Raw genomic sequence first — 10,933 nt, 5'->3', positions numbered from 1 at the left:
ATAGTTTATATCATTGTGAATTTCAGTTGTATACTATTTCTTGTCCCTTACTACATGATTGCTCCCTTTCATCCCCTGTGCCCAATCCCCACTCCCCTTCCCCTGGTAACCACTGAACTGTTCTCTTTGTCCGTGTGCTTGTTTATCTTCCACATATGAGTGAAATCATATGGTGTTTGTCTTTCTCAATCTGGTTATTTCATTTAATATAATACCCTCCAGGTCCATCTGTGTTGTTGAAAATGGGATGATTTTGTCTTTTTTTATGGCTGAGTGGTATTCCATTGTGTATATATGTACCATATCTTCTTTATCCAATCATTGGTCGATGGGCACTTGGATTGCTTCCATGTCTGGGCTATTGTGAGTAATGCTGCAATGAATGTAGAGGTGCATAGGTCACTTTGGATTGTTGATTTCAAGTTTTGGATAGATACCCAGCAGTGGGATAGCTGTGTCATATGGTATTTCTTTTAGTTTTTCGAGGAATCTCCATACTGTTTGCCATAGAGGCTGCACCAGTTTGCATTCCCACCAGCAGTGTATGAGGGTTCCCTTTTCTCCACACCCCCTCCAACATTTGTGATTTTTAGTCTTAGTGATTATAGTCATTTTAACAGCTGTAAGGTGGTATCTTAGTGTAGTTTTGATTTGCATTTCCCTGATGATTAGTGATGTTGAACATCTTTTCATGTATTTATTGCCCATCTGTGTATCTTCTTTGGAAAAATGTCTGTTCATATCCTCTGCCCATTTTTTGATCAGGCTGTTTTTTTTTTTTTTTGTTCCTCAGTTGTGTGAATTCTTTATATATTATGGAGATTAATCCCTTATCAGATATGTGATTTGCAAATATCTTCTCCCAATTGGTGGGTTGTCTTTTTGTTTTGATTCTGGTTTCTCTTGCCTTGTAGAAGCTTTTTAGTCTGATGAAGTCTCACTTGTTTATTTTTTCTTTTGTTTCCCTTGTCTGAGAAGACATGGTATTCGAAAAGATCCTTTTAAGTTTGAGGTCAGAGTGTACGACCTATATTTTCTTCCAGAAGTCTTATGGTTTCAGGTTTTAAGTCTTTGATCCAAATATTTTTAATATTTTGATGACATTTCTCCCAGATATCTATTTATATGTACCTATAGTGATCTATGTATGAAATTTGATAAAAATGGGATCATGCACATGTATAATCTGTTTATATCAGTTAACAATATATTATAGATATTTTTCCTGATCAATAAACATAGGGCAGAATCATCATTTTTTTTTTAATTTTATTTTTTTCCTTTTTCTCCCCAAAGCCCCCGAGTACATAGTTGTATACTCTTCGTGTGGGTCCTTCTAGTTGTGGTATGTGGGACACTGCCTCAGCGTGGTTTGATGAGCAGTGCCATGTCCGCGCCCAGGATTCGAACCAACGAAACACTGGGCTGCCTGCAGCGGAGCACGCGAACTTAACCACTCGGCCACAGGGCCAGCCCCAGAATCATCATTTTTAATGGCAACACTAGACATACTGTTCTTTAATCAACCTGTTACCTACCCATGAACATTTAAGATTGTTTCCAAATTTCAGGATTATCAGCAACCCTGCAATGAACATCCTTGTACATACATCTTTTTCTGAACTGTGTAATTATTTTCTTAGGATAAATTGCCAGGGGTGGGATTACTGGGTTACAACCTGAGCACATTTTACATGCTGGCTTATGATACTAAAATGCCCTCCAAAAAGAAGACACCAATTTGCACCACTGACTGCCTAAGTTTTAAATTCTTAACAATATAAAATAAATGTTTATCTTTTCCTTTACTATAGAAGAGAAGGAAACACTTGAAGGGCTAATATGCTTAGATTTAAACCAGCAAGCAAGAATGTATATAGAAGTGCCCCTAAAAGCACTGCAAATCAATCCAGTTGAACTGAATTCAGTAGCAATTATTAAGCACCTACTGCATGCAAAGATAAGGCTAGCTACTGGGAGCAGAAAAACGAGAAGCCATGGACTTAATATTCAGAATACTCACAACCTAATAGGGCAATTTCCTTGGCTCCAGTGATTTATCTTCACTTAAACCTACATGATAAGAATAGACCCTAAGGATTTACTCCTAAAGAGGCACTGACTCGTACATTAAATTTGTACAAAATTCAAAGATATAAATGAAAAGCAAGTCTCCCTCTCATCATTGTTTCCCAGATCTGTATCCTCATCCATCATACCCTTCTCCAGAGGTTACCACTATAACTGATTTCCTGTATATCTTCCCAGAAAATGCTCATCTATGTATACAGACATATGCTGAGCAGGCCAAAACATTAATTGTCCACTCATCGCTTACTCATTCAAGCAATTTTTTAATACAATAATACTGTTCTTCCACATGATTTTGCACACTGCTCTTAAAATTATGTCTTGGAGGTTGTTCCATATCCGTTCATATAGAGTTGCGTCATTTATTTTTAACTCGGAGATCATTCTGTAGCCACTCTTAGAGAGCTGCTTCATTCTTTTTTACCATCTACACAATTTTCTACTGCATGAATGTATTTAACCAGTACTCTGCTGATGGAACCCTAGGTTGGTCCCGATATTTTGCTAATACAATCCTGCAATGAATACCCTTCTAGATACTGAAATCATTTTGGAACAAGAAATGACTGTGTGAAGGTAGTATTGTTTGGCCTCACATCAAGTTAATAAGTACTTGGTAGAGACATTTGTTAGGTTATAGATGAATATTAAAAGCACAAAGCATTAAATATATATGCTATGTCTGAAATATGTTCCCTCAGACGACTATTAAAAACAAAAGAAAAGCATACAAGCCAACAGGAAACCTCCACCCACTTAGTCAGACTCCCCAAGACGAGTAAATAGATAGGCCTTCTCCAGGGTCTTCGAGGCCCACGGCGGAACTTTGTCACACTAATATTGAGAACTCATTGTGGAGTCCATGCCTTGGCGTTAAGAACTTCCCCTAGAGAGTTTGGATCTAGCAACACAGACATACAAATATTCATTTGTCATACAAATAATTCATCAAAAGGCCTTTCGACACGCAAGCGGAGGAGCAGATTTCCTTTTGACCTTCCCATTGACTTTTTTTCAACTTTGTTTTGAAATAATTACGCTTAGAGACATTTGGCCACATTCTCCTCTTTCTCTTTCTATATATAAACAGGGTTTTTTTGGAGAGTAGGTTGCATACATAATTCCCCTTTACCCCTTAATATTTCAGTGTGTATTTCATAAAAACAAGGATATACCATTGATTTTGGGCAGAAAGACTGACCTGACTACTTCCACCTATCCTTTTACTGAATCATGGACTTTAAGAGATAGAAGGAACCTAAAGATGTCCAGTTCAACCCTTTTATTTTATACAAGGAAACACAGAATTGGTAAATGAGTCAGCCAGGGTTGCACTGCCAGTATCTGCAAGAAGACCCTCTCTTCTGGCTCTTTCTACTCTATAAGCCATTAAGAATCATCTGGTCCAAACTGTTCAATAAATTTTATAAATGAGGAAACTATGGCTTAGAGAGGGTTTATGATTTGTCTAAGGTCACATAGGAAGTTATTTGCCTAGATTCCATAGGCAGCCATACCTCTTTGCTAAGGGGCTCAAAGAAAAGACTAATTTTCCTGAATGCACACTCAGTGAATAAGCTGACAAGTGGACACCTAATGCTTTTGCCTGCCTAGCAATCCTTACCCCTGCTCCTGACAACAGCTTTGGGAAACCATCCTTCTTCCATTGGATACAGAGTGAGTGGGACTGTCCTTCAAAGTGCCCTACCCTTCTGGCCATGAAATGAGCATGTAATCCAACCTAGGTCAATGATGTCTGGGGCACTTGAATCTTGAGGAGAGGGTCTCAAGGATTGAAAAAGGGTGAGCTGATTCCTCCTAAAGGTGGTGCCCTGAAGAGGCTGCTTATTAGCTCTTGTTGCATATCAGTTCTGATTCCCGTCTTGCTCGAGACTTCCTTTTTCAGCATTTATTTCCATTCCGTGAACTACCCCCATGTCTTTTAATAATTTCCATAAGCTTAGGTTGGCTAGGGTTAGTTTCTGTTGCTTGCAAACACAGGACCCTAACCAGTAACAGCTGATCAGAAAAAAATTTTTACTTGCCCAAACAAAACTGTGACTTAGGTTGCATAGAAAAAAGCTGGGCCTGGGTATACACCCTTCCTCAAAGCTTAGTGTGGAAGTGCTTTTCAGGTTCATCTCTCTGCTGTTCAGTTTCACCAATGACACTCCACTTTTACTCTCCCAGAAGTGACTGTTCCTAGAAAAACAGAGCAAGCTTTCTGTTAGTTGTAGTGCTTAGAAATGTCTCCAGCAAGGGAACATCGCTTAGTCAGTGGTTATTTTAACTCCATTGCCCCCAGACTGCTCCATCTGGGCAGTTAGAGTGGTGAAATACAATCTAACTTGAGCACAATAGCCCAGGGTGGACTCTCTGCCAGAGTGACTCTAGGGCCTGCTGCCAGCAGGAAGTGAAGACACTGCACATTGTCTTTCCTGACAATCTGTTCCTGACCTCCTGAGAGGACTTTTGGAAGGAACACACACATATGCAAGAACACACTGCTGTCCCCAGAATGACATTCAGATAGTGTAGTCTGAATCTGCATCTAGGAAAAAAGTCTCCATAAAAGCATAATCATTTGCAAAGAGGTCCCAAGCTCTTGTTGAAAACAGCTTTTTTCTCAAAACAATTATTTTATTAGTATTTAAAATAATATAATTATATATCATATATAATTAATTATATATAATTTAACATTATTTTTAATCTTATTACACAGAACAGTTTAGCTTCTTATTAGCCACTCAAGAACCAGATATTTGCGTAGCCAAAGATCCTTTCATTTAATAAATATTTTTGTGCCTACTGTGTGCCAGGCACTGTGCTAGGTTCTGGAGAAACAACAGAAAGCAAAAACAGACAGGGTCCTTACTCTTACAATGCTTCCAGTCTGGAGGGAAAGCAAACATTAATGAAGATACTATACTCATACCCCGTTATAAATTGTTACAAGTGCTATGAAAGACAAGTACAAAGATCCATGAGAGAGACTAAGAGTAAACTGTTTTCCGCAAAACAAATGGTTTCCATAATTCCAACTGAGTTTCTTAAAAGGACTATAGGGCAATTCCTACTCCTAATCTGTAAGTGCTCTTTAAATGTACCAGCCCAGCCATGGTCAAAGAAAACTCATAGAAGATCTAGTCCCCCTTTCAGAGCAAAACCTACAGGTTCTGCCTTTATTTCCTCATTGAACTAATCATTATCATTTTTCAAAGCCAGCTAGAAGAGGAAAACTACTCAGATAAAAGGTTGTAAAGAATTAAAGACTACCATTTCAAAGGCAAATACAAATGAGGAGACGTATTCATTTTCTATTACTGCTGTAACAAATTACCACAAATTTAAGGGCTTTAAGCAGCACAAATTTATTATCTTAAAATTCTATGGGTCAGAAGTTCAACTGTCTCACTAGGCTAAACTCAAGGTGTTGGCAGAACTGAGTTCCTTTTTGGAGGCTCTAGGAGAGTATCAGTTTCCTTGCCTTTTTCCAGCTTCTAGAGGCTTCCTTCGTTCCGTGGTTTGTAGCCCCCCTTCCGCCATCTTCAAAGTCAGCAACAGGTTGAGTCCTTGTGTAACATCTCTCTAACCTACTCTCTGCCTCCCTCTTCTGCTTTTAAGGACTCATATGACTAAAAGTAGATCCACCCAGATAAGCCAGGATCATCTCCCCAGCTCAAGTTCTGTACCTTTAATCATACCTGCAAAGTCTCCTTTGCCATGTAACATAACATATTCAGAGATTCTGGGGATTAGAACATGGACATCTTTGAGGGGTCATCATTCTGCCTACCACAGAAGGCATGGAAAATGTTCTTGTTAAGGGTAAAAAAAGTAAAGATGCTTCATTCTGTGTGGACAAAGCAATATATAGAAGATGATGCCATTTTTCTGGGTAGCACCAAAGTGCTCACAGGAGTTCTCTCGGGGTAGTGGAATTATGGGTAATTTTTTTATGCTTCTCTGTTTTCCAAATTTTGTACGTTAAAAATAAAATACTTAAACCCCCATTTATCGTGGTTATTTAGGAGAATGTCTGTAATGTTAGGAAATGCATGCTGATCTATTGTGGAGTAAAGTATCATGATGTCTGCAACCTACTCTCAAAGAGTTCAGAAAACACACACGTAGATAGATAAGGCAAATATGGCCAAATAGTAACAACTTTGAATCAAGGAGGGGTATATATGTATGTTTGTTGTAATTCTATTTCAATTTTCTTGCGCATTTGAAATTTTTTTATAATAAAAAGTTATATAAAAGCCAAATTTTAATGGACAGAGATTCTATATTGATTCTATATTATTCACATTATCATTTTCAAGAACAAATTCAGCTGGCCAGGTGGCGCAGTGGTTAAGTGCAGACGTTCCACTTTGGCAGCCGGGGGTTCGCCAGTTTGGATCCCGGGTGCAGACATGGCACCGCTTGACAGGCCATGCTGTGGTAGGCGTCCCACATATAAAGTAGAGGAAGATGGGCACAGATGTTCGCTCAGGGCCAGTCTTCCTTAGCAAAAAGAGGAGGATTGACGGCAGATGTTAGCTCAGGGCTGATCTTCCACACACACACACACACACAAAAGAATAAATTCAGAGTCTAAGCTAGAGAAAGAAGATAAGTTATAAAATCAAGGCACGTTTTCTTCTGCAACCATCTTTACCACTGATACCAAGTTGCATAATTAGACCCCAGGAAAAGGGAAGATGGACCTGTCTGGTTTCACTTATAAAGGTCTCATTTCAGGGGCGGCCTGGTGATGTAGTGGTTAAGTTTGTGTGCTCCGCTTGGGCGGCCCAGGGTTCACAGGTTTAGATCCTGGGTGTGGATCGGCACACCGCTCATCAAGCCATGCTGCGGCAGCGCCCCACATAGAAGAACAAGAAGGACATACAACTAGGATATACAACTACGTACAGGGGCTCTGGGAAAAACTAAAAAAGAGGAAGACTGGCAACAAATGTTAAAAAAAAAGGTCTCATTTCTATAGTGATGCTTCTTCACTGTCAACAGGCCACTAATTTCTCCTATAGCATTTCATCTGTCATGCTTATCAACATGCTAGACTTGTAGAGAGGAGACTGGGTTCTCGAAGCAGTATGCTCAGTGCAGGATCAGCTCCATTTTTTTTCTTTCTTTCTTTCTTTTTTCTGAGGAAGATTAGCCCTGAGCTAACATCTGCAGCCAATCCTCCTCTTTTTTGCTGAGGAAGACTGACCCTGAGCTAACAACCGTGTCCATCTTCCTCTGCTTTCTATGTGGGACGCCTACCATAGCATGGCTTGCCAAGCAGTGCCATGTCCGCACTTGGGATCCGAACCGCGAAGCCTGGGCTGCCAAACGGGAACATGCGAAATTAACTGCTGCCCCAGTGGGCCATCCCCTCAGCTCCATACTTTGAGGGGCTCAATGCAAAATGAAAATGAAAGATCCTTTGTTAAAAAATTATTAAGCATTTCAAGGGAGCAGAGTCCTTCCAAACCCAGGCCCTATGTAAGGTTACACACCCAAGAAATCAGCCATGTACAAATGATCTCCCACCAAGCCTTGTATGCTGGGCATGCTTGGTGGGGATGGGAGTGGAAGAGGAGCAGACACTCTAGACTCATTTTACTGCATAGGTCTCTTCATTCCATTTCAACCAGTCTTCTTAGGGATGCTTAAGACCAAACATCCCCGAAAAATCTATCAGTTTTCCAAAGTATAGCCATTTGGTGAGATGTTGTCAACCATTATCTATGACAGTGTTGTACAGTTGTAGCAACAATGCATTTATCTAAAACAAAAGCTCCAATGGAGCTTATTAAAAGTAAATACAATTATATCAAAAAATGATGATTCAAAATGTCATACTTTTCCCAGAATAAAGAATATACTTAAAATATTTTTTTAAAAATCACTGGATGAAAAAACCACCACACATAAACAGCTACTGGTATTTTAATTGGTAACTAAGTTATTTAAAAACAAACCCCAATGTACCAATAAAAATTCAGAAAGAAAATGCCTCATGTGACTTTCTGACCCATCCCTTTTATTCTTGAGCCTTTGCTGCATTCCAAGTAACATTCTTAAATCGATTATAAAAAGCAAGAGGACACTTCCAGTAATCAAAAGGAGACTTATACAAGAGTGACAAAAATAAACATAATTTCTTCCCTTCCTCTTTCACCTCCCCTCAATACAGGATTTTTGCCATTGATATAAAGTCTTTATCACTTTTAGGAAAAAGGCTCCTAGTGTTGATTTTCCCATTTCTAATAAATAAAATGGTGATTTTAAAAGTTACTCATGTAACTTGGAAAAACATCTGGAAGGATACAGCTAAGAAACTGGTAATAGTAGTTAGCTTTAGACTAAAGATTTGTGATGAGGCTAGGATTTTTACTTTCCTTACTTTGCGTATTTGAATATATGCAAGGAATATATATTAGTTTTATCAATCCAAAAAAATCAGTAAGCATATTTTTTAAAAAGAAAAAAACCCCAGCCTGTACTTTAGATCTAGCATGGTGATCTGGGATCAGTAACTTAATCACTTTGAGCCTCAGTTTCCCTACTTATAAAATGACACAGAGATGTCATGAGGAAAATGGCTTACCACATGGTAAACACACATTTCATAAAGGTTCCTTCTCTGAACCTCAATTTCCTTGCCGCCAAAATGAGAGAGTTGGATTAGTTGTCCATGATCCTTGTGAGAATTAATATTCTGATTCCTTCTTTTGATATTCACAGATAATTATTGCCAAATGAAAAATACATGTCTTTACTTGTCTTCATGTAATTATTTTTCTTTTATTTCCTGAAGAACCAGGAAGCCAAAAACAGATGAGCAGTACCTCTGGAATGTCTGGGCCACTCCACCCTGGGCACCTGGGAAATGACAGGGTATTTCCACTCATTAGAAGCTCCCTGATGAGAAGAGCCTTCCTTATTAGGAAGAGGATCAAACTTCAGTTTTAATAAGCCAGTGTGTGCCATTAAAAATATTATATACTCTCAATTTTAATCTTTGACTACTTCAGGCCTCCTCTTTAATTAGTTTGCTTACCTATATTTGCAATCCAGATACTCTGATCAAGCAGTTATGCAAGTCTTCCATAATTCATTATATCATATGTCATTGGTTAAAGTCCAATTAGATCATTATCATTTAGGGAAGGTTGCATATTAAGTGAGTTTACAGAGTTGTCTCCTACACATCTGAAATGCTAATAATTACCTGTCTTTCCGGGTACCAGGGTAATAATTCTACAGTTCTCTCTTTGCTTTTCTAAGATTGAAAAGTAGCATGGATCATAGCAGTGGTGATAGTTATCAGTCTATTAAAAATGTAAAAATAAAAAAAGGGAGAGAAAGCTACAAGATTGGGAAATACTACCATTTGAAATCTCTCAAAACATGACATGTTTTTAATTTAATTAAAATACTGTATGGATACAGAATCATAGAGAGGAACACCCACATGGTTTAGAATTCAAAATATCTCATGTATGAGATTTCTTAATTTAAGCCTTTTCTGTGCCTGCCGAATACCAGTGGGTGAAGAACGCCTTCAATGCCGTTTTGGCATTTCCACACCCTGTGTAGCTTGGTAGGATTCTTTACCCTTCCAGGTTATAGCAATCCCAGCTTTTCTTGGAGAAAAAAAGCCTATTCTATTTGTTTAACATTAATTTTAAAAGACATTATAGTAGAACTGAACATAAAGAGACTTTTTGTTCTCTTATTTATGAACAAGTTTCTTCGTACACAAATTAGGGATAATACAACTCGCTCCTTACTGTATGCGGAAAGCTGGGGGAATTTTGTTAGTAAGAATAATAAAAAAACTAACATTCTCTGAATATCTACTATTTTCCTAGCATCGTGGTAGGCACTTTGTCCTTTTTGTCTTATTTAACCCTAACAAGACTCTATGAGGTATTCTCTACTTTTTTTCAAATGAGGACATTGAGACTTAGAGAAACTAAATAATTTACCATTCACAGTGCTGGTAAATGGTGATGCAATGTCTGATTCTGAAACCTTGATTCTCATTGTTCTACTTTGACTTTGTAAGAGAAAGATGGAAATGTTCTGAAGTCTGTTGCATCGCCTACAAGTCCTTCAGCAATTGAAACCATGCTTTTGTGCCCCTCTCCTTGAATACCCCCACATCCCCTTCTGCTGCAGTAATACAGACCTATTTGTAATTCCCTTAAAGTCCTGTTCTCTCAAGTTTCTTGGTCTTTGTTTATGATATTTTCTTGGTCTAAAATTTCATTATCCCACTACTGCCAGACTAGCTGCCTTCCTCCTACTCATTTTTCAAATCTTAGTTTAAACTACTCCACCATACTGCCATTACTCTTTTTTTTTTTCTTTTGAGGAAGATTGGCCCTGAGCTAACATCTGTGCCCATCTTCCTCTATTTTATATGTGGGATGCCTGCCACAGCATGGCTTGACAAACAGTGCGTAGGTCTGTATCCGGGATTCGAACCAGCGACCCTGGGCCAGTGGAGCGGAACATGTGAATTTAACTGCTGCACGGGTCCCCTGCCATTACTCTTCATATACTCATTATGGCAGGGATCTTATTGCATCATCACCTAAATTGTGAGCAACTCGAAGGAGTCTTTTTTCATTGTTGTATTTTCAGGGCCTTTCAAAGTATCTGTTTCCCAGTAGGCATTCAATTAAACATTTATTGAACAAGGGGCTGGCCCAGTCCCACGGGGGTTAAGTTGGCATGTTCCGCTTTGGGGGCCTGGGTTCACCAGTTCAGATACCAGGTATGGACCTAGGCACTGCTTAGCAAGCCATGCTGTGACAGGCATCCCACATATAAA

Source organism: Equus przewalskii, chromosome 15, assembly GCF_037783145.1.
Source record: "Equus przewalskii isolate Varuska chromosome 15, EquPr2, whole genome shotgun sequence".
Lineage (NCBI taxonomy): Eukaryota > Metazoa > Chordata > Mammalia > Perissodactyla > Equidae > Equus > Equus przewalskii.
This window is presented reverse-complemented; position numbering follows the sequence as displayed.